The sequence below is a fragment of the Perognathus longimembris genome, chromosome 9 (assembly GCF_023159225.1).
Source record: "Perognathus longimembris pacificus isolate PPM17 chromosome 9, ASM2315922v1, whole genome shotgun sequence".
NCBI lineage: Eukaryota > Metazoa > Chordata > Mammalia > Rodentia > Heteromyidae > Perognathus > Perognathus longimembris.
Genome location: NC_063169.1, coordinates 5,362,955 through 5,390,303, shown reverse-complemented (window position 1 = coordinate 5,390,303; position 27,349 = coordinate 5,362,955). Strand labels below are relative to the sequence as shown.

At 48.5% G+C, this 27,349-nt stretch overlaps 1 long non-coding RNA gene across 1 annotated transcript; it reads right to left on the bottom strand.

The window, feature by feature from the left end:
* Nucleotides 1-1,342: 1,342 nt before the first annotated feature.
* On the bottom strand, nt 1,343-22,040 carry LOC125357651. The gene is made up of 3 exons (XR_007212181.1): nt 22,030-22,040; nt 13,366-13,370; nt 1,343-1,452 (listed from the first exon to the last, which is right to left on the bottom strand). It is a non-coding gene; the product is annotated as an uncharacterized LOC125357651 (long non-coding RNA).
* Nucleotides 22,041-27,349: the final 5,309 nt, after the last annotated feature.

The window sequence follows — 27,349 nt, the reverse complement described above, 5'->3', positions numbered from 1 at the left end:
AACTTTGCCTTAGAGATGGAAGACATGTTGTCTCAGCGGTGGCAGCTACTCCACTTCCCTGTGTCCCTCAGATGCACACAAAGCTGCTTGCCACCCTTCTCGCTGGTGGACTTCTCACTTGTGTCCTTGCTTGTTTCTTTTGATGCTAGTACTGGGGCTTGAACTTGGGGCCTGGGAGCTGTCCCTTAGCTTTGTCAGTCAAGTCTGGCACTCTGCCACTAAGGCCATAGCTGCCCTCCCTCCCTTCCTTCCTGTCTGCCTTCCTTCCTTTCCTCCTTCCCTCCTTCCTTCCTCCCTCCTTCCTTCCTTCCTGCCTTCCTTCCTTCCTTCCTGCTTTCCTTCCTTCCTTCCTTCCTTCTTGTCCGCCTTCCTTCCTTCCTTCCCTCCTTCCTTCCCTCCTTCCTTCCTCCTTCCTTCCTTCCTTCCTTCCTTCCTCCTTCCTTCCTTCCTTCTTCCTCCTTCCTTCCTTCCTTCCTTCCCTTCCTTCCTTCCTGCCTTCCTTCCTTCCTTCCTGCCTTCCTTCCTTCCTTCCTTCCTCCTCCCTCCCTCCCTCCCTCCCTCCCTCCCTCCCTCCTTTCCTCCCTCCCTCCTTCCTCCTCCCTCCCTCCCTCCCTCCCTCCCTCCCTCCCTCCCTCCCTCCCTCTCCACTCTCGCTCCAGGCCATCTTAGAGATCTAGAAGCCAAGGTTCACTGGAGATTAGCCATGTCCTGAGCGAAGTCTGTCGACTCATCCACATCCCTCTTGGAGCTTCGTCTACTGAATTCCCATTACTCCTTGAAGAAGGGAAGGGAGAAAGGAGATAGATCAAGAGTCAAACAGACAAACAATATCAGACAGGCCCCCGTGGCTCTCACCCGTAATCCGAGCTCCTCAGGAGGCTGAGATCTGAGGATCATGGTTTGAAGCCACTCTGGGCAGGAAAGTCCTTGAAACTGTGGTTCATCTCCAATGAATCACAGAAAAACCCACAAGTGGCTCTGGGGCTCAAGAGGTAGCGCGAGATAGCCTTAGGAAGAAGAGCTTCGGGAGATTGCCGAGGCCCAGAGTTCAAGCCCCAGGACAGGCAAAAACTAATACTAAAATAGAACCCAATGTCAGTGCAACATACACACACCCACACTCATTATGAATGGCTAAAAATGTGACACACACACAATGAATTGTATTCACCCATTAGAAAGAATTGTTATTGTTATGGCGCCTTAAAATGGAAAGACTTGGGAAACGTTTTATTAAGTAAGGCAAATCAGGACCAAAGAGGCAATGGTTGCATGGTTTCCTTCATACATGGGAACCAGACCTAGCTTATAAACTTGTAACTAAATATGTTGGCTGGTATACAAATGGTTACAAACGTATTGACTGAAATGTGGTAGACTCAAGGGAGAACTCCAATAGTGTAATTCCTTAGAAAGGCAAAGCCCAACAAAATAAGCACCAAGAAATGGGTGCTTCGAGGTGGGTGGGACAAAGAGAGAAGGGTGGAAGAACGCAGAGGAGAAGGTGGAGAGCATGGAGCCGAGAAGCCCTCGTAGAGCCTAGCGAACGTTCAAAAGCGAGGGAGAGGAGGTCAGGAGCGACTGGGGACCAAGGGGCATTGCGTTCATCAACTGCTTTGTGAAACGGCAACTACTCTGCGCAACTACTTAAAGATAATTTTAAAAAGTAAAATGTTTAGCTGTGTTACTGGGGGGTAAAGGAAAGAAAAAGGGATGCATCAGTCTGCCTGACTGCCCAGATTGCTCACCCCGGGCCTTGTTCACCGGGACGCTCTCTCCGAAGCTGACATCTGGCTGCCCAGGTCCCAGGCTGGGCCAGCGATACTTCCCGACTTGTTAGCGTCTGGGGGGTCTTGGATTTGTGGTCTCAATCCAACAAAGAATTGGAGGAAAGGACATCAGAAGGTAGGATAACAAACGAAGAGTTTCATTACAGGAGCCAAACTAGCTGAAGAGTAACAGACCCAGCGAAAGAGAAGTTCCACCACAGAGAGAACGGTGAGACCGGAGAAGTGGGGGGAGAGGCAAAGTGAATGAGAAAATGAGAATAAGACACCAGGGGAGAGTGAGGCAAAGCGCCTGAGCTAATGGCAGGTTGGTCTAAGCACCCAACCCGAGCTCCTGTCTGGGAAAGGCCCTGTGCTACGTGAGAGCTCATCCACCTGCTTCCCAAGTGAGGAGGAGGAGGAGGAGGAAAAGAAGGAGAAGGAGAAGGGGAGGGAGGGTGGGAGGAGTGGAAGGAGGAAGAGGAGGAAGAAGAGGAGGAGAAAGAGAAGGAGGAAGTGGACAAGAGGAGGAAGAGGAAGAAATGGAGGAGGAGAAGGAAGAGGAGGCAGAGGGGGAAGAGGAGGAAGAAAAGGAGGAGAAGGAGAAGGAGAAAGTGGATGAGAGGAGGAAGAGGAAGAAAAGGAGGAGGAGGAAGAGGAGAAAGAGGAAGAGAATGAAGAGAAGGAGGAGAAGGAAGAAGAGGATGCAAGGAGGAGGAGGAGGAAGAGAATGGAGAGGAGAAGGAAGAAGATGAGGAGAAGGAGGAGGAGGAATAAGAAAAAGAGGGAGAAAAGAGGAAGAAGAGGAAGGAAATGAGGAGGAAGAGGGGCAGAGGAGGAGGGAGGAAGGAAAGGGGGCGGAGGAGGAGGAGGAGGAGGAGGAGGGGGAAGAGGAGGCGGAAGGGGAGGAGGAGGTGGGAGGAGGGGGGGAGGAGGAGGAGGGGGAGGAGGAGGAAGGAAATGAGGAGGAAGAGGGGCAGAAGGAGGAGGAGGGAGGAAGGAGGAGGGGGAGGAGGAGGGGGAAGAGGAGGAGGAGGAAGAAGAGGAGGAGGAGGGGGAGGAGGAGAAGGAGGCAGGCTGTTCCGTTCAGTTCCCCTCTCCCTTCCCTCTCCCTTCAGCACAACAGAGCCTGTTTTGCATTCCTGTCATTCATTCTCTTCTTAATTGAACAAAAGCTTTTCACTGCGGCATTGCATTTCGCGGTGCCTGAATGATGCTTTCATCACATCAGCCTCTAGTGCTCTCCCCTTCCCCAGCTCGCTTCGCCTCTGGCATTCGCAGCTCTCAGCCAGTGTCCCCGCCGCCTTCACGTAGGCGCGATGCATTTCAGAATCCATGCCCCCAACGGCGGGCCATTTGCAATCATCATGCATGTGGAGGTACATGCGTCTGTCCGTGTCTGTCTTCTAGGTTTGGATCCTGCAATGAACCATGAATTGCAAACGGAGTTGCTCTGCTGGCGATGGAGTGAGGACTCAGACTTCAGCCCTCCCCATCTCCCCCTGGCTGTGGGGACGCGTGCGTGTGCAGGCATGCGTGTGTGTGTGTGTGTGTGTGTGTGTGTGTGTGTGTGTGTGACTGTAGAGGTGGCGTGGGGAGAAGGTGATTCTCTTGTTCACCCATGGCTTTCAGAACTGGCTTCTCTATTCTGGGCTCCATAGAATTTGGATTGAGTTGTAAGGCCACACATGCTGGATGAAGGCCTTGCCAAAGTGCGTGTCTTTCGTGCCATGCAAATTCAGAGAAATGCCCGGAGTTGGCTCTGCCTCCCGCCCCCAAACAGTGCAATCTGATTGTGAGGCCAAGACTGTCACCTGCTGACAGCAAGTCCAGATTTCTAGATTCTTCAGCTCTGACCTTTTGCTTAGACTTGAGCTCAAATACTCTGTGTGTGTGTGCACGCGCTTGTGTGTACCAGTACACCTTGTACATTAACTTTTCGCTCAAGGCTGATGCTCTATCACTTGAGTCACATAAATCACTTTGATTTATGGCTTTTTGCTAGTCAATTGGAGATAAGAGTCTCCTGGACTTCCTGCCTGAGCTGACTTCAAACTAGAACCCTCCAATCTCCGCCTTCTGAGTAGCTTGGATTGCAGGCATGAGCCGCAGAATCTGGCTAAAAGAGGTATTTTATATAAACTGGCCTTAAGTTTAAGTCAACAACTACATTTGCCATTTATCCAGGTAAAAACCTATTCCATAAATGGAAGGTAAAAACTGATTATGATGGACATACTAAAAGAAGATTTTGTACATATACACGCAGAGACACACATATAAATATAATATTATATATACATAAATTTGTATTTACTACAACGTCTTGGTAATTAATGGCTGGGATCCTTTAAAGGTCGTCTTGAACTCATTTCATCTACTGATAGATATGCTAGTGCATCCTTGGAACCTCAGCCACTCAGCTTGGAAAAGATTGCAATTCAAGGCCAGCGAGAGCAAAAAGCCAGGGCTCATTTCAACAACCAAGCCCGGTGAGATAGCGCATGACCTGCGCTCAGTGACAAGTGATAGAAGAGTATCTATCAGTCTGGACAGGCTCTGGCGAAAGCTTGAGACTCTATCAGAACTATCGCTAAAGGCGCCAGGGCTGGGGACAGGGTTTGTGTTTAGCCAGCACAAGGCCCTGAGTTTAAACCCCCACGCGGCCCAATTAGAAACAGAAACCCGCGCGTGCACAGACGGTAACTTCGTTGCATCTGACCTCGCTGAGGACGGAGCGAGAGTCTGCTGAGCAGCATCCGGGGCTCAGCGGGACAGCAACGCGGGTGGGTCGAGGAAGGCAGACTTCCGCAGAGGAGGCCCCGTGACGATCTCTCCACAGTCCTTGCCCAGGGAAGCGGTCAGGAGGCTTCAGAAGGTCATTTGGAGGTCAGGAAAGCAGGGACGCGAAGGTCAGACGGTGCTTTTGCAGCTTTTCTGGAGGTTTGCCTGGAAGGAGTGGCGGTCAGCGTGGGAGACAAGGGGAGGCCTGCCCGGCGTTCTGGGGGGGGGGGGGGAGCCGGGGGGTGGGAGAGGGTGGGCAGGTAGGGTGGTGCATGCTGGGAAAATCTCGTGAGGCCATGTCCCAGGAGACTGTGATGAGCCCAGAGAGCATCTTCAGGTTGTGAAAGCGAGCCCCAGGCAAGTCACCTCAGGGGCCCAAGGCTGAGAGTCCTGTCTTCCACCTGGCCCTGCCCCGAGGGAGGGAGGGAGGGAAGGAGGGAGGGAGGGAGGGAGGGAGGGAGGCTGGTGACGATGGTCCTGGGTGGCCTGTTCTCAAATAATGAAGTGAGGTGGAGGATCCCGCTCTTCAGGTCACCCCCACTTCATCAGCTGGGGTGTGGCTCCAGTCACAGAGCCCCAGCTTCGAGGGAGAAAGCCATCCGGCAGTGTGAGGCCGCGAGTTCAAGCCCCAGTGCCAGCACAGAGGAAAACACAACAAGAAGAAGAAAACTGTGGCTCAGGCGAGGCCGTCTCAGAGCCCTGGAAGGGTTCACTGTGGCCGTCTCCCGGGGGGCTGTTTTCCCATAGGTTTCTGCGAGCGAGGGCCCTGCTTCCTCTACTGAACGCTTAGGCAGAGAAGCCTTCCAGGAAAGAAGATGGTTTATTCCTGCCGCTTTTGCCACCCCAAGTCATAGCTGTCACCTTCAGGCTTCCCTAATCGTCTTGATGAGTTGACTGATTTCCATAAGGGTTACTTGTCCCAAGTTTCAGTCTATGCCTACCTTATAAATGATAACAGCTCTATTCACAAAAACATATTTTCCACATATACTTGGCTAACTCAAGCATAAGGCACAAAAGTCAAAGGGCTTGAATTGTTTTCTTTTTTTAAAGATTATTATTTGCAAAGAAAACCATTTCAAAATCTGCATGTATTTACCCTTGCAAGCTTTTTAATTTTTTTTTAGCCTAAAAACCCTCTAGTTTTAAGTGTTTTGTATTTAGCACAGTTACCTCAGAACTGGGCATTTAAATAAATAGCCTTATTATTTTTTTTGGCAGGGAGGGAGGTGGTGATGGGGCTTGAACTCTGGGCCTGGACGCTGTCCCTGAGCTCTTCAGCTCAAGGTTAGTGCTCTACCACTTGAGCCACAGCGCCACTTCCTGTTTTCTGGCAGTTAATTGGAGATGAGTCTCACAGACTTTCCTGCCCAGGCTAGCTTTGAACCACGGTCCTCAGATCTCATCCTCCTGAGTAGCTTGGATTACAGGAATGAGCCACCAGCACCTGCCCTAAATAGCCTTGTTTTAAAATACTGCAATTTGTATCTAACATAGTCGTGTGTGATACTGTGACTTACTATGTATTCCTGTAATTTAAACTACTTCATATCCTACATTTTAAAAACTAACCTAACGTTTGTGCCTATGTTTTCAATTTGTCATTAACATCTATTATGCTACCATATTAGTGTTCTGCTTCATACATTTAACTCAATGTTTTATAGTTTGCACTGGTACCCTGGGGCACTTTTAACATAAAGGGAACAATTTTATAAATGGAAAAAGAAACACATACACAAAACGGTCTGCTCTCTACTGCCTAGACCTTTAATAACTAGAATTCCTGCCTCGAAATGCTTCCAGGCCCAGGAAAATTAGATGCTTTTAAAATGTCAAGGATAGGGTAGGTTGATTTTGGGTTTGTTTGATGTTTTTGTGAACCTGTTTACCTTAAAGTTTACTTTTTGCTGAAGCAAAGGATAAATGTTTATTAGTGTCCAAATACAGGAAGTTTGAATATCTATACAAAATAGCTTATGAAAGGCAATTTGGAAAATATTCTTTAATGACATAGAAATATGTCATAAAATTTCACAGACACATTTGACTCTGTTATGTAAAAATTAGATCATAATGAGGAATGCACAGAATACTTTATTAATAAAAATGCATGCATTACAAAATACTTATATATATACAACTATGGCTGTATATGATTGTAACTACGGTTAATAAGTGGTTCTCTTTACATCAATTAGACATGGTTAGGAAGATGCTAAATTATATTATTACTAGACTGGTGGGTTTTGAGGTTATTTAATTCAATTGCTCATTATTTCACCTTATTCCATTTATACATTAAGCCAAATATTTGGAAGTGTGTGTGTGTGTGTGTCTGTGTGTTCTGGGGCTTGAACTCAGGACCTGGGCACTGTCTCTTTACTTTTTTGCTTGTGTCAAACATGCTATCACATGAGCCACAGATCCATTTTCAGCTTTTTGGGAATTAATTGGAGGTAACAGTCTCATGGACTTTCCTGCCCTGGCCTGGCTTCAAACTGAAAGCCTCAGAGCTCAGCCTTTTGAGTAGCCTGAATTACAGGCATGAGCTGCTGGCATCTGCTTCTTTGCCCACAAATCTCATCAGGCTTTATTCTTTGGGAAGTAGATTTGAAACTTAGGTTTCACATTTGCACACTCCACTGCCTTGCAAATGTATTTACTTTTTCTTGTTGAAATGAAGCAGGCCTTCTTCTAAATAACCATGGGTCAAAGAAGAAATGATGGGAGAATCCAAAAGAATACTGGGGTGAATGAAACTGAAGAGGCAACCTATCCCAATATTTGGGAAGCATGAAAATAGGGGCTAACCTGGAAATGTATAGCTGTGACTATTTATTATGCCATCTATATTTTAAAAGGAAAGATAGGCTGGGGAGTGCAGCATATATCTATAACCTCAGCGACTAGGGAGGTAGAGGTCACAAGGATTAGGGTTCAAAGCCAACATGGGCAAAAGGTTAGCAAGACCCCATTTCAGCAAAATGAACGGAACAGGATGGTGCCTGCCTGTGGATGTGAGGGCAGGAGGACTGTGGTCCAAAGCTGGCTCCAGACACATGGAGACCCCGCCTCTCACTTGAAAAATAACCCCAAGGAGAAGACTGGACCAGGCCACGGGAGGGGACGAGTGGTGGTTGGGGAGACGGGGGAAGTGGCCACGAGTGGCACTGACCAAGATGTGTTGCATTCATCAACTGACATGCCGAAATGAAACCCCTTTGGATAACTACTGAAAGAGAATAAAAAATGAAAGGAAGACGGGTAAAAGGATTGGAGTTGTGGCTTAAGTAGTAGAACGCTCACAACGCAATCACTAGGCCCCGAGTTCAAGCCCCAGTACTTCCCCTGACTTAACAAAAAGGAAAGCGAAGAAGATGGCCAGGTGCCGGTGGCTCACAGCTCGAGCACAAAGCTCAGGGACCGAGCTCAAGCTCCAGGGCTGCCACACACACAAGAAAACCAATCTCAAATCGCTAACTTCACTTTTCACTTGAGGTGAAATAGGAAGGGCGAAGCAGAGCTGCGCTGCGCGGAAGGAAGGAGACGGGCAGACCTGGGGCGTGGGCAGGGGTTGCTCTACTGGGATGACCTCCCTCGTCAGGCCGTCAGCCGCACTGACCAGAGCACTGGCGAAGAGAAGGCCCGGTGGTGACCAGGGCGCGGGCCTCCCAGAAACTCAAGCTCGGCACAGACGGCGCCCAGGCCCCGGCTCTCGCTCAGCAGCCCGACTGTGGAGAAAAGGTTCGAAGCACTAGACTGTGCGGGCCTGCTGCGGTGCTTCCAGAAGAGACCGGGATTTGAACCTGTGGCTTCACGGGGAAGGGCGGGCTGCCTCAGCCGGAGCGGGCGGCCATACTCAATGAGCTCAAGGCCTGGGCAGAATAAAGAGCAAGAGGAGGGGCATCTGTGTGTCTCTCCGGGATCAAGGAGGCCTGTCTACCTCGGCCTGTAGACAGCGCAGCTCCAGGACCTTCAGTGTTGCTCTCTAGAATGGGCAGCCACCGCCCCCAGGCTCCGGGATTCCACTTTGGAGGAGACTCACCCTAGTCTCTTCCCTGGGGCTGAGCTTTTGTGCTTGAACCTTGGGTCTCCAGCACAAATGGCCTGTGGACAGTCCCTGCCTTCACACCATGGGGGCCGAGGCCCTAATACCTACCCCTTCATCCGTCCTTCCATCCATCCACCCACCCATCCACTGTCTCCTATATCTCTCTTTCTATCATCTATTTATCTACCTATCTCTACCTACCTATCTCTATCTCTCTCTCTATGTACCTACCTACCTACCTACCTATCTCTATCTCTTTATGTACCTACCTACCTATCTATCTCTACCTATCTATGTCTATCTACCTACCTACTTACCTACCTATCTATCTATCTACCTATCTACCTATCTATCTCTACCTACCTATCTCTATCTATCTATCTCTCTATCTCTAGCTATCTCTCTATCTCTCTATCTACCTACCTACCTATTTCTACCTACCTATCTCTATCTATGTATCTAGCTAGCTATCTACCTATCTATCTCTACCTACCTATCTCTATCTATCTATCTATCTATCTCTAGCTATCTCTCTATCTACCTACCTACCTATCTATTTCTACCTACCTATCTCTATCTATCTCTCTATCTCTATCTCTCTATCTCTAGCTATCTCTCTATCTCTATCTATCTATCTACCTACCTACCTATCTATCTCTACCTACCTATCTCTATCTATCTATCTCTCTATCTCTAGCTATCTCTCTATCTCTCTATCTACCTACCTACCTATTTCTACCTACCTATCTCTATCTATGTATCTAGCTAGCTATCTACCTATCTATCTCTACCTACCTATCTCTATCTATCTATCTATCTATCTATCTCTAGCTATCTCTCTATCTACCTACCTACCTATCTATTTCTACCTACCTATCTCTATCTATCTCTCTATCTCTATCTCTCTATCTCTAGCTATCTCTCTATCTCTATCTACCTACCTACCTATCTATCTCTACCTACCTATCTCTATCTATCTATCTATCTATCTATCTATCTATCTCTAGCTATCTCTCTATCTACCTACCTACCTACCTACCTATCTATTTCTACCTACCTATCTCTATCTATCTATCTATCTACCTATCTATCTCTATCTATCTATCTATCTACCTATCTATCTCTATCTATCTATCTATCTACCTATCTATCTCTATCTATCTATCTACCTACCTATCTCTCTCTCTCTCTCTCTCCCTCCCTTCACCCTGGTCCCCAGCTTCTTTCTGCAACAGGAAGGACACTATCTCGGGCTGGCGAGCTCCTGCAGCCACGTAGTGATGGACTCGAGGTGGTTTCGGGGGGATTTTTCTGGTAGTAGCACGGGTGTTCTTCTCAGCCCTTTGGCTTTGCGCGGGGCTTGTGGGGGGGAGGGAGGAGCACGAGGCCTTCAGTCTCGGGGCCTTGGTCAGTGTCCTCGAATTCAGGGCAGCACGGGCAGGGTGCGAGCCGGATAGCAAAGCCCTCTGTAGGACGGCTGCCTCGCGAGCGTGCGCCCGTTCCTCCCTCAGCAGCGCACTGGGAGGATGGGGGGGACTTGAAGTCAGCCTCGGTAGTCAAGTCTGTGAGACGCTCGTCTCCATGCAACCAGCCAAAGGCCAGCAGTGGACGCATGGTTCAAACGGTAGAGAAGCAGGCTTGAGTGTAAGGACGGGGGCCTAGGCCCTGAGTTCAAGCCCCAGCACCCACCTACAAAACGCAGACAACCGCAGCAACGGGAAACACGTGCACAGTACCAGACTTCACACGCACACACTTGATTTCTCCCTTTTTGGGAAATCCAGGTGCAGTGACCCATGCACGCAGAGCAGAGCGAGCGGCGGCCCTGGCTCAGCTGAATTAGCTGTGACTCGGGGTGCTAATGGAATGTGAGGGAAGGCAGGCACGAGGGGGGGGACGGTCCTGGTCCAGCGGCTCCCTCCCCACCAGAGCACAGAGCCAGCCGCTCCCTCCCCACCAGAGCACAGAGCCAGCGGCTCCCTCCCCACGACAGCACAGAGCCAACAAAAGCCAGACCTGACAGTGCGCACTCCTCCACGCGAGGAACACACCAACCCCCGCACCAGCCGCTCTTCCTAGGAAACAGGTCACCGGGGAGTAGGCGCCCAAAGGAGCCCCGGCAGGCACTGCCCTCTGCAGTAGTCTGGTGCTGGGCAAGATCTGGAAAGTTCCTCAGGGCAGAGTTCTCCCCAGTGTGAGCAGGATGAGAGCTGCCCGCACTCCGCCTTAGCCAAGGTCTCCTCCTCTTTCAGTTGTTGTTCTTCCTGGTACTTTTGGTCTTCATTATTCTTTTATCTCGGGGCCTTGCATTCACTCAGCGTGCTGGGTCACAGCTGGTGCTGTACCCCTCGAGCCGTAGCTCCACTCCGCCATTTTGCTGGAGATGGAGGCTTTAGGACGCGAACTGAGGCTGGCTTCAAACCACTGTCCAATGGATCCCAGCCGTCTGAGTACGGCAGGCCGGTCACCAGCACCTACACGGGTTCTGTGTATGGCATCGTCAGTAACTCTACAAAGGAAGCAACTAGGACCCCGGGTCCTTCTCAAGCAATTTCTTGCTAAGTGCTGTTAAAATGGCACTTTCCCCCTCAAAATGAAATATGCTTGCCTTTGCCAAATAATGATTGTCATTCTGAAATAATTTGGAAATACCAGGATAAACAAAATTAAGCATACTTCTTTATTGTGAGCTCCTCGGTTTTAATTATGTAATTACAGATTATGAATCTCAGGAATGTGCATAATGTCCCAAATCCTCTTGCTATTTAGTGTAATAAAAAACAGATGATTATTAAAATTCATGTTTCCTCTCTTTGGTGACCTCTTTGCATAGATTTTTTTTTTCTTTATTAGTGCAATGAAAGTATCGACCAGGTAAGTTTACTACAGATTTCTCTTTCTTCCCTCTCTGGGGTCTGTATCAAACAGAACTCAGTACATGGCACAGAGCCACTCTAGGGATTTTAAACAGGAATTATTTCATGTAGGGAGCGAGGTGCTGGAGGACTTGGAGCTGAGCAGCCGTCTCCAGAGCTGCGCTGCTGCAATCACACCCAGAGCATCGCAGCCGTCTCCAGAGCTGCATTGCTGCAATCACACCCAGAGCATGGGAGCATCGCAGCCGTCTCCAGAGCTGCGTTGCTGCAATCACACCCAGAGCATGGGAACTGAGCAGCCGTCTCCAGAGCTGCGCTGCTGCAATCACACCCAGAGTATGGGAGCTGAGCAGCCGTCTCCAGAGCTGCGTTGCTGCAATCACACCCAGAGCATGGGAGCTGAGCAGCCGTCTCCGGAGCTGCATTGCTGCAATCACACCCAGAGCATCGGAGCTGAGCAGCCGTCTCCAGAGCTATCGTTGCTGCAATCACACCCAGAGCATGGGAGCTGAGCAGCCGTCTCCAGAGCTGCGTTGCTGCAATCACACCCAGAGCATGGGAGCTGAGCAGCCGTCTCCAGAGCTGCGTTGCTGCAATCACACCCAGAGCATGGGAGCTGAGCAGCCGTCTCCAGAGCTGCGTTGCTGCAATCACACCCAGAGCATGGGAGCTGAGCAGCCGTCTCCAGAGCTGCGTTGCTGCAATCACACCCAGAGCATGGGAGCTGAGCAGCCGTCTCCAGAGCTGCGCTGCTGCAATCACACCCAGAGCATCGCAGCCGTCTCCAGAGCTGCATTGCTGCAATCACACCCAGAGCATCGCAGCCGTCTCCAGAGCTGCATTGCTGCAATCACACCCAGAGCATCGCAGCCGTCTCCAGAGCTGCATTGCTGCAATCACACCCAGAGCATGGGAGCTGAGCAGCCGTCTCCGGAGCTGCGTTGCTGCAATCACACCCAGAGCATGGGAGCTGAGCAGCCGTCTCCAGAGCTGCGCTGCTGCAATCACACCCAGAGCATCGCAGCCGTCTCCGGAGCTGCATTGCTGCAATCACACCCAGAGCATCGCAGCCGTCTCCAGAGCTGCATTGCTGCAATCACACCCAGAGCATCGCAGCCGTCTCCAGAGCTGCATTGCTGCAATCACACCCAGAGCATGGGAGCTGAGCAGCCGTCTCCGGAGCTGCGTTGCTGCAATCACACCCAGAGCATGGGAGCTGAGCAGCCGTCTCCGGAGCTGCGTTGCTGCAATCAATCATACCCTGAGCTCCAGCTGACCTGCTCCGAGCCCACGTCCTCGGTCTCAATCAGGGACCACCTGGCTTCAAGAATCGGCCACCACAACTACAGCCAAGGGAACACAAGTCGAATCAGAGACCACTGTTACCATATCGTGCCCACCAGAGCTCAAAGTCCTGCTTTGCCTGTCCCAAAGCCTCTCAATCTGCATCTGCATGATAAACTCGCTGAGCAGCGAGCGATGAAGAAGCATGCTTCATTGGGGGGGGGGGGGAGAACGAGGGGGGACGTAAGATTCCCTGGGCGCTGTCTCCACGATTTCTGCTCAACACTAGCGCTCTGCCACTTGAGCCACACCTCCGCTGCTGGCTGTGTGTGTGTGTGTGTGTGTGTGTGTGTGTGTGTGTGTGCACAAATTGGATATAAGAGTCTCCTGGACTTAACCTGGCTGGGGTGTCCCCACACCGTGACCCCCAGATCTCGGCCTCCTGAGCCGCTGGAGTTACAGCGAAGAGCCACCAGTGTCCAGCTCCAGCAGGCTTAATTTTGTTCAACTTCATTTTTCAAATTATTTCAGGGAAAGAGTCATTATTTGGGAAATACAAGTATAATTTCGAGGGGAAACGTAGAGTTTCAGTATCACTTACCCAGTCTTGACTTGAGACACCCCGAAACTGAACGTCGAAACTGGGTGCCTGTGGCTCACACCGGTAACCATAGCAACTCAGGAGGCTGAGATTTGAGGGTCAAGGTTCAAAGCCAGCCGGAGCGAGAAATTGTGTGAGACTCTTACCTCCAATAAACCACCAAAAAGCCGGAAGTATAACTGTGGCTCAAGCGGTAAGGCACTAGCCATGAGCAAAGACAACTATGGGGCAGCACCTAGGTCCTGAGTTTAAGCCCCAGGATCAGCACACAGAAAAAGATTGAGATTTGGGAAGTGAAGAGATGAAAGAAAAATCAATTAGCCCAAAACGAACACCGTGCAATGAAAGTCTAAGTATTGATAATGTAATCATTTAATTTTGTATACATATTAATAACAAGCTTCAAAAGGGCAGATGAGACTGCAATAAGAAATTTTAAAGTTGTGTGATAAGACCTAGGGAAGGGGAATGGAGAAAGTACACGCGCTGCTTTTTATGCCTTACACCGCAGGGGTCAAGGGATTTGGACTTGCACTTGGCTTTGCTAGAAAAATGAAGTAAAAAAGCACTTCATGTTAAGGTCATATAAAGTGTTTTTCCCCTCCCAACCCCACTCACAAGATGTATAATGCGTTTCCCGCAGTGTCTAGTGAATGCCGTCACTGTATTTGTCCCATCTTTTCTGTGTCCCCCTCACCCTCCCAAATACAAACAAACAAACAGGACAAAAGGAAAAGGAAACAAAAGCAGCAACAACAGGCATCCAGAGCTACACATTTTCCTCTGCATACTGCCTTAGCTGTATCCCAGATTAGCTAGTATTTTGTGTTCATTTTTATTAAGTTCTATACATGTTTGAATTTCTCTCCCAATTTCCTCATTCAGCATTATGTTGTTCAGTCTCACTGAGTTAGAGATTTCCGTGATGGCGTTCGCTGTTAAGCTCTTATTTTATTCTGTAGTGGTCTGATAAGACAGAAGGAATAATTTCATTTTTTAAAAATTTGCAGGGCTGGGAATATGGCCTAGTGGCAAGAGAGCTTGCCTCATATACATGAAGGCCTGGGTTCGATTCTCCAGCACCACATATCTAGAAAACGGCCAGAAGGGGCGCTGTGGCTCAAGTGGCAGAGTGCTAGCCTTGAGCAAAAAGAAGCCAGGGACAGTGCTCAGGCCCTGAGTCCAAGCCCCAGGACTGGCCAAAAAAAAAAAAAAAAATTGCAGAGATTTGCTTTGTGACCTAAGAAATGATCTGTTTTGGAGACTGTGCCGTAGACTGCTGAGAAGAATGTATATTTTGATGCCGTTGGGTGAAATAGTCTGTAGATGTCTGTTAAGTCTAGTTGGTCAGTATAGTTATTTCAGTCTGAGTCTTCTTTGCTGGGTTTTTTCCTGGATGATCTATCCAGAGGTGACAATGACGTGATGAAGTCATCAACAAACAATGCATATTGATCCGTGTGTACTTTTAAGTCAAGTAGTAGTGTGTGTTTGATGAAATTGAGTGCTCCAGCAATTGTTGTATATTTAGGACTGTCATATCCTTCTGTAGTATAGTTCCCTTTACTAGTATGTAATGCCCTTGTTTGTCTCTCTTTACTAATTTTAATTTGAAGTCTATTTTAATCAAATATGAGGATTGCTAATCCAGCCTGTTTATTAGGGCCATTTGCTTGAAAGATTTTATTCCGATGTTACACGTTGAGAATGTGTCCGTTTTTGTCAGCAAGATGTGTCTCTTGTAAACAACAGAGGGATGGGTCTTGCTTTTTGATCTAAGTAGTCACTCAATGTCTTTTAATTGGAGAGTTAAGTCCATTGATATTGACGGTTAGGACTGAGAGGTGTCTGGTAATGCCTGCCAAGTTATCTACCTTCTTAGGGGCTATGCCGCCTCTATTCTTACTATATTTACCTGGTCCTCAGCTGAGAAATCTGTAGTTATTTGGACTAGTGTTCCTTAGTAAGTGAACACTTTTTTCTTTCTGACAGTTTTAAGGAACTTTTCCTTGGTCTCCATTGATCTTGTGCAGATTATAACGTGGCTCTGGTCTGTTGGGTGTCCTAATTGCTTCTTGTCTCTGAATGAGCCTTTCTTTTAGGATATCTGGGAAGTTCTCTGCTAATATGCTGTGAAATATGTTTCCTATCCCCTTGGTTGTCCCTCTTCAACTTCCTTGATACCTATCAGCCTCAAATTTGGTCTTTGAATTGAGCCTGACGTTCCTACAAGCTCATTTCTTGTTCCTTGGATTTATTCTATTTAACCTCTTGTCATTCAATTTTACCTTCTCTGTCTTCCAGCTCTGAGACGCTGTCCTCTACTTCATCTATTTGCCCACAGAGACTTCCCACTTGTTTAATTCTCTGTTTTCTGTTTGGTCATTTCTGAGGGCTTCAAGCTCCTTTTTAAATCTTGTTTTAGGATTTCTAGGGACTTCTTTACACCAGTGATTTGTTTATTTGTATTTCCCTTAATCTCCTTTGACTGGGTGGCTGCTTTTCCATTGCATTCCTTTGCCATCTCTTGAACGTCATTTAACTTCCTGTTTGTGCTCTTCATGAATTCTTCCATTAATTCTTTGGTTACTTTCATCATGCTCACAAATTGTTTGCATATATAACTTTTAGTAAATTTATCAGCAGTATTTTTAGTGTATCTTGTGAAGTGTCTTCTAGGTCTCTGTTTTCCTGCTGTGTTGTCTGGCTATTTTCTGTGATCATTGTATTTCCTTGGATTTATATATCTCTAGTATTTCTGTGATTTGTTCTGCCCATTTCAAGACCTTGTTGGTTTTATCTTTTAGGAATCTGTGATCTTCTAAATAGGCTGTCAGTTGTAGGTCTTGAACTTAGGGCCTGGGCACCGTCCCTGAGCTCTTTTGCTCAAGGCTAGCAATCTACCATTTGGAGCTACAACTCCACTTCTAGGTTTTTGAGTAGTTAATTTGAGATAAGAGTCTCACAGGGCCTTTTTATGCCTGGACTGGCTTTGAACTGTGGTCTGTACATCTCAGCCTCCTGAGAAGCCAAGATTATAGGCATGAGCAACTGGCACCTGGCTAGACCGTTCTTAATAATAAAAGCATACACATACACAGGTGACAAACCACATAATGAAAGAAATTGTGTGTGTGTGTGTGTGTGCACGTGCGCGTGCACATGTGCCAGTCCTATGGCTTAAACTCAGGACCTGGGTGCTGTCCCTGAGCTTTCATGCTCCAGGCTAGTGCTCTACCATTGGAGTCACACCTGTTTCCAGCTTTTTTTGTGTGCTTCATTGGAGATACGTGTCCTGGGAACTTTCCTGCCTGGGCCAGCTTTGAACCAGCTTCCTCAGTAGCTAGGATACAGTCACAGGATTGCAGGCATGAACCACTGGCGCTCAGCCATGAAAGACATCTGTTAAATTGCCCCCAAAAAAAGAATACATAAAGTAAAAACGTGGAACAAAACCCAAAGTCCTAGGACCGTCAGTGGATGTCAAGCTAAGTGATGCACTGAAAGAGAGGTTTGGGGGCCGGGTTATGGAGCAGTGCCCTAGGCTATCGCTTGAATAGAAATACCTTTAAAACACCAGGGCTCGGGAGGGATAAAAAGGGACCCGGTGTCCGGGCGGCCCCGTCCAGGGCCCGGCCTCACCAGCTGCCATGTCTTCCGGCTCCTGCGCGCCCCGCGCCCGGCCACGCTGGGTCACCCCGTGGGTCACCCACGGCCCCGGGCCCCAGGAACCTTCTGGGCTTTTGCCAGGAGATGCGCGGCGCCCTGGGCTGGGCGTCCCGGCGGGCGAGGGCGCACCCCTGGGCGGAGCCGGCGCTGGGGGCGGAGCCGGCGCTGGGGGCGGAGCCGGCGCTGGGGGCGGAGCCTGTGATGGGACGAAGCCTGTGATGGGGCGGAGCCGGTGCTGGGGGCGGAGCCGGCGCTGGGGGGAGGAGCCAGATTGGGGGGCGGAGCCGGCTCTGGGGGCGGAGCCGGCGCTGGCGGGGGGGGGGGGGGGGGAAGCGAGCCCCGCCCGCGCCCTCGGGCCCCGCCCTTGTCATGGGGAGGTGACGTCCACGCGCGCCCGCCGCACTCGGCACTCGTGGGCTCCACGCCGAGGCCCCGCAGGCCCCGCGGACGCCGCCCCACGTGGCTCCAGCAGAGGCGCCCCGTGCGCCCCCACAGGGAGACACCGCTCGGTGTGGAGGCCGGGACTCGAACCCCTGAGCTCCCCTGGGCACCGGCCCCGCCCGCCGAGACGCCCTCCCCTCTCTGGAAAGACATCTGCCTGCCGGTGTGGGTGTTTTTCTTCTACTGTTATGCCCAGATTTGGGGGTCCCCAAAGGCCACCCAGGAGCCGGAAGCCGCCTGGGCTCAGGATAGTCACCGACGGAGCGGACCTGAATCGAGGGCCCCGACTCCCCCCACCCCCCCCCTCAGCAGGGTGTTTAAAGGGTTTGGGGGGAGCCTTCCATGCGCCACGTCATCACGCAGCAAATCACGTCACACCGCGGGACAGGTATCGAATCATTCTTCAGAGTGATTGGCCTGATCGACGGCGGGGACGGGCCTGGTGAAGGGGATGGGAGATGGGTTTAGACAAACGATCTGGGTGGGGTGGCCAGGGTGTCCCCCGAGTCATCCTTCGCTTGGGGGGCGCCATTAACCGTGTTGCGGGGACACAGAGCACTCTGGCCGCACCTCGGTCCCTCTCCTTGGCGCCCCATGGCTGAGGCGTCCCCACCGGAGCTGACCTCCGGTCCGATGAGGCCTCCCTGGCTGCCCTCATTGTTTGACCCTGCGTGTGTTCCGCAGTTCTTCCAGGCGGCTTGGGGGCCCCGGTGAGACCCGAGCTGCACCCCCCGCTCAGGTGCTTCACGAGAGCCCTTGGTTGGTAATGAGCATCCGTGGCTTATTTGTAGGGCGCTGAGCCCCTGCCCTGCTCCGGGTCCACGAGCTCCGGGGACGGCGACAGTGCCGGGAAGACGCTGCCTTGTGTTCCCAGAAGTCAACTGGAAGCTCAGAATGCTTGTTTTTGCGCACGGTATGGAAAAACCCTTAAGAAACCAAGGAAAAGAATTGCCTCGAATGTATATGCATTTGTAATTTAAGTTAGGAAGGGGAGGAAACAAGAACTCACGGTGACCTTTTCACAGCGCTTTGAGTTTTGAGTTTGTTTCTCAGGGGGAGCAGGTGACCACTAGGCCATATTCCCAGCCCCTGAATGTCTCAGTCAACATGTTTGATTTGTCTTATAAAAGCAGGGTGAAATAGTGAGATCTGTGGTATTGGCACAGGAGAAAAAGATAATCATTAGAACAAAATAGAAAATCCAGAAATAAATACACACACCGCGTAAATGGTTGGTAGAGCTAAAGGTTAATTTTATGAACTTTTTTGTCCCTGGATTCCTTGTTTTCTCAAGGACCCGTTTGGGTTTGGGTTTTCCTTTCAGTAGCAATAGAAACACAATTGTAAAATGTCCTTTAGTTCCTTTTGTAAAATTTAGCAGATGTAAACAAGTAACGATCAAACCCTTTTGAGGATAAAAGAATGCCTTCTCCCTAAAACTTTTCACACGTCATCCTGTTAAGAGGAGGAGGAGGAAGAAAAGGTAGGCGAGGAGAGAGGAAGGGTGGGGCGACTGTAGGCGTAATATTCATTGTACACTTGTGAAAATGGAGGCAGGTCACTGGAGGGGAGGGGGCTGGGGGGAGAGATGGAGGGGGGATGGAAGGGGTGATCAAGATGCATTGGGTTCATACACTGACATGGTGACTTGCAATTCCTTTGTGCAACTACTTAAAGATAATAATTCATTTTTTTTAAAAAGGTAGGAGAGAGTCCCGGCAACCTCATTAATTACACAATTCGTCAAGCAATTAATAACAGTTGGCTCTTGGAACGTGAGAGTGAAACCTGAGAAATGACGTTTAAGGAAACCATTTCACATCACACGGCAGCAGCAGTGTCTGCATTCGTGCCTTTTGCACATTGATTGTGCAGACCAAGGCTCTCCTTTCCACGCAGGTGTGAGCAAGTCATACACCAGTGTCTCCGGTGTCGATCTTCCCTTTGCTTGCAGCCTTGCCTGTGTGTATGTCTCTCCTGTGTGTTTATCCCCAAACAGTGCTTATCCCCTAAAACTGCTTTTCTCATAGCCCACATGTGAGACAAAATTACAGTCCTCTCCATGCTGGGGCTCTCTGCTCGCTCCCTGACCAATTCCACATCTAATCGATTACCAAGGGCTGTCGATTCTCTCTCATAAATAACTCTGCTATTCATTTAGATCCCATTAGATGCATTGCTACACTAATAGTTTATTTCCACTGGCTCGTTCATTATCTGTCACCTGCGGTTCCGGAGAGGTTCGGTCCCCTTCCATGACAGCAAGTGGCTGTCCCCGTGTGAAAATCTGCATCACATTGCCATTGGAAAATCTGCTTATGACTCTATGATTGCATTGTCTGTAATAAGAGCTCCGTGAGCACTTGATAAATGAACAAATGGACAACTGCATCACGGGCAGTGAAAAGAATCAAACACAGCAATTTTCCTCTTTATTAGCCATAACATTATTGTTAGAGAGAACACCACTAGGGTAAGTCTTTAACCTCCGGAATAACTGTCTCCATCAAACTATTATAGATGCCCTATTCTCCTCTGTAAGTTCTATTTTTATTTGTAAGATTCCTGATTTTGATTCAATAAACCAGAGACAATGGCTACAATAGATATGACATTTTGAAATCAGATACACCAATAAATAATAAATCCTAATAACCACAATAACAGAGCAATGAACACAGTAGAGATCTATCTTCCCACAGTGATTTAAAATTCAAAAAAAAAAGTGAGCTTCAAATTCACATTCATTGAACAACCCAGAGAGAAACCCTGCTTAAAATAAAGATGGCTAATTCTTATGCACTAAATTATCATTCAAAACGCATTCTTCGCAAGCGTACCTAAACACATTTCTGTAATGCTAAAAGCATCCAGAGATATATAGCACTCGACTCGCTATAAATTTAAATGCAATCCTGACCTGTATTTCTATGAATGAATAAAAATGTTTCTTGGGCAATCTGGCCTGTGCAGTTAATCAAGAGAATTGTATCTTTACGAGTATCCTAGCAACCTCTCAGCAGCAAAGGAAAAACCCAACTGACAAGGTACATGGATTTAATTATTCTGCTGGACTCCAGCAAACCTTACAGTTCATCAAAAAGACACTTAGAAACAGAAACAGAAATTAAGCCGCAGCTGAAAATGGAATTGCTGGTGAAGAGCACAGAGGGGAAATTTTCATAACTAAATGAAGACTCATTACAGAATGTTTGTAAGAGTGAGAAGAACAATTGATAAAGGTGTGATTCCAGGATAGGCATCTGAACTACCATATTCATTTTTTTCGGTGCCCATCCTTGGGCTTGAACTCAGGGCTCTTTCAGAGCTTTCTTATGCTCAAGGCTACTGCTCTACCACTTGAGTCACAGATCTCCTTCGGGGTTTTGTTTTGTTTTAGTTTAGTGGAAATAAGAGTCTCATGGACTTTGCTGCTTAGGCTGGCTTCGAACCGTGGTCCTCATATCTCAGCCTCCCGAGTTAGCTGGGATTATACGCATGAGCCACCAGTGCCCTGCCATATTAAGTATTTTATGAGATTGCTAGTCCCCAGGCCAACATTATGGTAGGGCAATCACAGTTTTATAGATGGACACCAAACTTGGTCTCTACTACATTCTCCTTGGCTCACAAATGTGCATTTTTCTAGGAGCAGTGTGCTCTCCGGAAGCTGCTCGCGGACACACGTGGACACCCAGCTGTTTACACGGTTATCGCTAAGCCTCACCGCTCCACACAGCCGCAGCCGCAAGCACCAGATACACCGACTCCACAGCGGCAGGCCTGCTCAAGACCCAGCGATGGCACGGGCTTCATTTTCTGATAGTCAGCAAAGTTCAGGATGCCAAAGACAGACAGAGGGAGACTTGTACTGCCAACAAAACCCAGGCTCATGAAAACAGGACAGATTTTGTCCATCAGTAAGTCCCTCTTCTAGAAGTGTGTGTAAATTGCGTTCCTATGCATCTGGCTTCACGGATGTTCAAAGTGGACACAGAAGAAATCCAGATTTGCAACTCGATCTCACCTGTATTAGACGATTCCCTGCACATGGATTAATTTCTCTTCGATTTTAATATTTCTTAAACCTTAAGCACAGAAGGCTTTCACGGGGCATTCGTGTACACGCACCTATCATGTGCATGAACACCCACATTTTTTTCACTCAACAACCCCCCCCCCCAAATTTAAGAAACCCATTTAAAAAAAATAAAGTACACATTTCCATGTCAAATTTAAACCACATTAGTTCTTAGGGAATGCCAATAGAACATTCTGAGGATTTCCCTGAAAAAGTTGGAATTATAAGCGATAGTAGAGGAATGGCATGTGAACTACTGTCTTTTCACTACTCTGTGTGTGCGTGTGTGCGCGTGCATGCACACGCGTGGGCTATCACAGAGTCTTGAAACTCTCACTTGGCTTTTTCCATCGAGGCTGGTGCCTCGATCACTTGAGCCACTCCACTTGTAAATGGAGTAAATGGAATAAGAGTCTCATGGACTTTTCTGCCTGGGCTGACTTCAAACAGCTCTTGGTAGGTCTCTGCCTTACAAGGGGCTGGGATTACAGGCATGAGCATCTGCACTTGACTTAGCAGTGGTTGTTTTCATTGAAATCTCCTTTCCTGAGGCATCATACTTTTCTCACATTAACTGCAGAGAACTGACAGTCACAGGTGACAGCTAGTGGGAGCCATTAAGACGACGGTGGTTTTCAAGGTCACCGAAGTGAAAAGGAACTATTGCCAGAAAGATGGAAGGGAGAGGCAGAAATAAGAAAGGTAACAGAGGGGTAAATATGACCAAAGTACATTACCATCCACATAACCGCCTGTGTTCGATGACCAGAAGCCCTAGGTGCAGTGTTTCAATTAGCAAAATCCTGCGAGCAGCCATTTCTGTGTCTTGAAAAATATATCTCCTCCTTGTTACCCTGGACAGTAGTTCTCATGAATTGCTGGGGGACCCCTGGGTGGGAGGGGGGTGCTTGTTCCATTGCAGGCTGAGTCCGCACGCATTCACTCCCGGGGTCTCGGGTTGAGTGGGTGTGGGGACCGAGAATCCAGCACAGTTCCCTGGCCCCCAGAGCTGCGCTTGGCAGGACGCACCTTGCCCCCACCGACCCAGGAGAAGGCAACCCTGCCTGTGTGCAGCGCTCAGTTTCTTCCAGAGGGAGGTGGAGACAGAGGGCAGGGAACATTGTTCCGGAGCCGTGGGTACTCCTGCACCCACTTGTTGACTTGAGGTCCCTTTGCACAACTCCTCAGATCACACAAAATCAAAGAGCACCATTTCCTTGCCCCGGATGTTCCTAGGAGAACTAGACTGCAGGCAGGGGCTCGCGCCCGCGTATTCGGCACCCTGGTCATCATGTGTGGAGCTACCAAGATTTCCCTGCTCTCTGCTCCTTGTTTCCATTCATCTTATTTCTCCACTGGACATCATTTCAGATGAAGAGCCACGCAGCTTGGCACTCGTTGGTTTATTTGAAGGAGCTCTTGGGCAAGTGCTCGGGGGAGGACACGAATCACACAGACTATAAGCAGAGAGCCCAGGTGAATTTAAGATTTCGGGGGCGTTCTTAGAGGAAAGAGGCCTCACGAAACCTTTGTTTCTAGGTGAGCAGCTCTCAGGAGCAATGACTGGGCACCAGGAGGTCCCTGCCTGGAATTCTAGCTACTCAGGAGGCTGAGATCTGAGGATGGTGGTTCCAAGTCACTCTGAGCAGACAAATCCATGACCCTTATCTTCAATTAATTACCAAAATGCAAAAGCAAACATGGAGATGTGGCTCAAGTGGCAAAATACAAATGAGTGAAAAATCCAAGCAAAAGCATAATTCTCTGAGTTCAAGCTCTGGTATGAGCATTTAAAAAAAGAAAAAAGTAAGTCTGATGCCAACCAGGTCCTACTGTAATAGACTCATGACAAAACGGGATGGACCATAGTCTGACATTGGATATTCGAGTCAACTGAACAAGATCTCCTTTGGCCATGTTTCTCAGGTACAGCTCGGCGGGGCCGGCAGAATTCATCCTGAATTCTGATTTCCTTGCTGTCCTTGGTCAGCAATCCAGACTCCTTCCTGTCTGTATCCATTGCTCCTCCAGCGGAACACAAAGCTGGGCATTGAACTGCTTCTCCCTCACTAAATGTCTTCTATGCTACAGCATCCTCGCGTGGGTCTGTAAAAACCACTTCAGTCAAAGGTCGTAATGTAAGACAACATGTTTAGTTTTCATCCCCATATTGATAAGTATTCTTTGCCCCCAAACCCAGTTTGAGGTATTGATAGTTTCCTTTACACACTGAATAGTTGTCACAGTTAGTGACACAGTTAGTGTTTATAAAGCCCAACCTTTACCTGGGCTCTGGGCACAAATGTTTCCCAGTCTGAATCTGGCTGCCTTTCCTTCTCTCTCTTTCACTCATTCTTTCTCCTTTCTCTTTCTTTGCCTGTTTCTTCTCCTTCCTTCCTCTTCTTTCCTTTTTCCTTTCTCCCTCCCTTCCTTCTTCCCTCCCTCCCTCCCTTTTTTTTCTTTCTCTCCTCTCCCTTCCTTTTCCCTCCCATGTCCTCCCCCTTCCCCCTTCTCTCTCTGTGCCAGTCCTAAGGGCTTGAATTCAGAGCCTGAATGTCGTCCCTTTGGGTTTTCACTCAAAGCCGGTGCTTTACCTCTTGAGCCACAGTTCCACTACTGGCCTTGTGCTGGTTAACTGAAGAGTCTCATAGACTTCCTTGCCCTGGCTAGCTTAAACCTCAATCCTCAGGTTTCAGCCTCCTGAGTGGTTAGACAGGTGTGATCCATCAGCACGCATCTAAGCTGCCCATTTTAAAATTAATTCTATTGTCGAGGTGATGTCCAGGGGAGTCACTAGTTACCCCCTTCTTTCATTTTTCTCCCACCTTCCCTCCCCCTCCCCAAGTTGTAACATTTGTCTTGTATATATGCTTACCTGAATTGGAGAAGGGAAGGGCATCAACAAAATGGTGACAGGAAGGACAAAGGGCAAACCGGTGCCACAGAAATACTCACAATTTGCTGGAAATGAACCAAGCTGTCCATTTCGAATTGTGATCTTGAGGTCGCGCATGCTCACCTGTGCGTAGACTCGTGACTTCATACACGTAGCACTCAGTACGGGCATGTAGCCAGGGCTCCAGGCGTGTCCTCTGAGCTCCTGCCTTCCTTGCTGCTCACGTAGCTCAGCCCCTGCCCACCAACGAGCTTCACAGAGCCCCCGCTCTCCTCAAGGACTTTGTTTAGGAAAAGGATCGTTCACTAAGTAACCGATGCTGATTACGTTAAGAAATTGTTTATTCCTCCAAAAACTATCCATTACAGACTTTTTAAATGGGAAGTCACCGTAAACAGTCGTCTATATCCCCAAAGATCTTCATCGACGGAAGCGTACTTCTCCCGTCCCTCGGAAGTGGCGATCGTCCAGGAACGCTGGGGGAAGGGCAGGACTTCATTCCTCCTGCCCAAGGCCACCAGCCCCAAAGGGAAGGAGCCTCTTTCCACGACGCACAAATTGGCTCAAGTAGATTTCTGCCAGAGCTGTCAGAAGGATTCTTTTGTTTGTGAGGTGCTGCCAGCCGCAGGGCTGGGTGGATAAGAAGCTGCCAATCATGCCATTCCCAGTCATTCAGCTGAAAACTGAGAGGCCGTCCAGCCAAGAGGTGGGGAGGGTAAGCACACTACTCATTGAACCATCCGATCCAACCACGCTTTTTCATTGTTATTATAAAGGGATGGACAGAGGGGTTACCCTTTCCTAAGTCAGGCAACAAGTATGTTTCTTGTTGGACAATGCCACCCTTCCTTTGCGGGCTCCTGTTTTTCCTTCCCATTCCCATGCTGGAGTTCTTATACTGAAAATGTCGAGTGCACGCTACGAGCTGGGGGAGGAATGCAAACATTGGCTACCTGAAAACAGCTTTGTGGAAGAAAGAAAAGCACATGGAAACCCTGACTGCTACTTTGGACATCCCACAAATACAGCTCGCCTCCCCCTTTCTTGGGTCTTTTCACAAAACCACCACAAAGCCGCTAACAGCCGAGGGCTTCGGGATCTAAGCCCTGCTCCTGTAGGAAGTCATTGCATGGATGCCGCCTCTACGGGGCAGGTGCTCTCGATGGCCTGGTTGAATAGAAGGAAGAGGAGGGAAGAGGCTTGGTGGCTCTTGGAAGGACACTCACCAGGTGGAAGGGCTGGGTTCCGAGTGACCTACTATGTATCTTGTGTTTTCTGGACTGTTTACGGTCTGCTCCAAGTCCCACCTCTGGAACCTATCTTGAGACAAATCTTTCCAAAGTAGTTTTCGACTCTGGTGGAAGAGCTCCTCCACCTCACTGTGCACAGCGTTGACTAAAGGAGAGGGGCGTGCAGACGGACAAGGTGCAGGATCTCTAGTAGAGTCTTAGGAACAGCTGCAGCATTTCGGGAGCTTTTCCTTTTTCTTCAGCTCAAGTGGTCGAGCACTAGCCTTAAGCAGCAAAGCTCAGGACAACGACCAGGCCCTGAGTTCAAGTCCTATGACTAACATGCATGCGCTCATGTACACACACACACACACACACTGTTCGTAAATGAGAGCAATTTAAAACTACATAAAAGAATATCTTAATGGAGATGGGCATATTATGATGTAGCAGAGAAGTACAAAAGCATTACACTTGGTTGACCATAGTACCATCTTTTTTTTTTGGCCAGTCCTGGGCCTTGAACTCAGGGCCTGAGCACTGTCCCTGGCTTCTTCCCACTCAAGGCTAGCACTCTGCCACTTGAGCCACAGCGCCGCTTCTGGCCGTTTTCTGTATATGTGGTGCTGGGGAATCGAACCTAGGGCCTCTTGTATCCAAGGCAGGTATCCTTGCCACTAGGCTATATCCCCAGCCCCCATAGTACCTTCTTGAATCCTAAAACATTCCTGTGGTCACTAGGATACAAATTTCCACTTCCCTTTTCATCAAGCAGATTGGCAGGTCCTGTTACCCAGCCAGGGCACCAGAAGCTGGGGACTGCGGGGCTGAATGCAACACGAAGGAGTGATCATAAAAAGTAGATCCTCCGCGAAGTAAATTTGTGTTTATGATTCCATTTAATCCCCCTCACCTTTCTTTCTAATTCAGTGCAATATGTGCCATGATGATAGTTATGAAAGGTGAAAGGATTAATTAATACTATAATTACCTGCTAAGGCTAGCATACTAACCTGATTTAGGGAAAATTCACCTACTTCAACTAAAAATACTGGACAGCAAAAACAAACAAATAAATAAATAAAAATCAAGGGAAATAAGGAAATGAAATTAACCCTGCAATTCCTACTCCCAAGATATAAGCGAAGCAATCGCAGGTATCATTCAAAGAGTCAGATTGTTTTAAAGTTTTATTAATAAGAGCTCTGAGTACAAATAAATTTAACTTGACATTTAGAAAAAAATGGTTCACTTTTTAAAGATTCATCTTTAAGCACTGCTCATTAAAAAAGTCTATACATTTTAAACTCCAATTTTCATACTTAACATCCTAATGCTTTTAAACCTGTAAATTAATTTTAGGTTTCATTTTAATAATTGTGTCTTGTTACATTGGTTAAAGAGACCGTCAAGGTGGACAAAAGCATGAGACTAAAATAATCTGAATACATTTTTTTTCCTAAGAAGCTTTTAAAATTAGACTACTCTCAACAGAAGAAAGCACCTATGAACAAATTAACAATACGTAATATTCCAGTGCCCGCCGCCTCACCCAGAATGTGTGCCTGCGGTCGCAGGAGTTGCCACGGTGAGCATTGCAGACCTGCGGACCCCTCGTTAGGGGAACATCCTGCTCCCCGTAGGCGGAGCGAGCGGCCACTGCTGCGG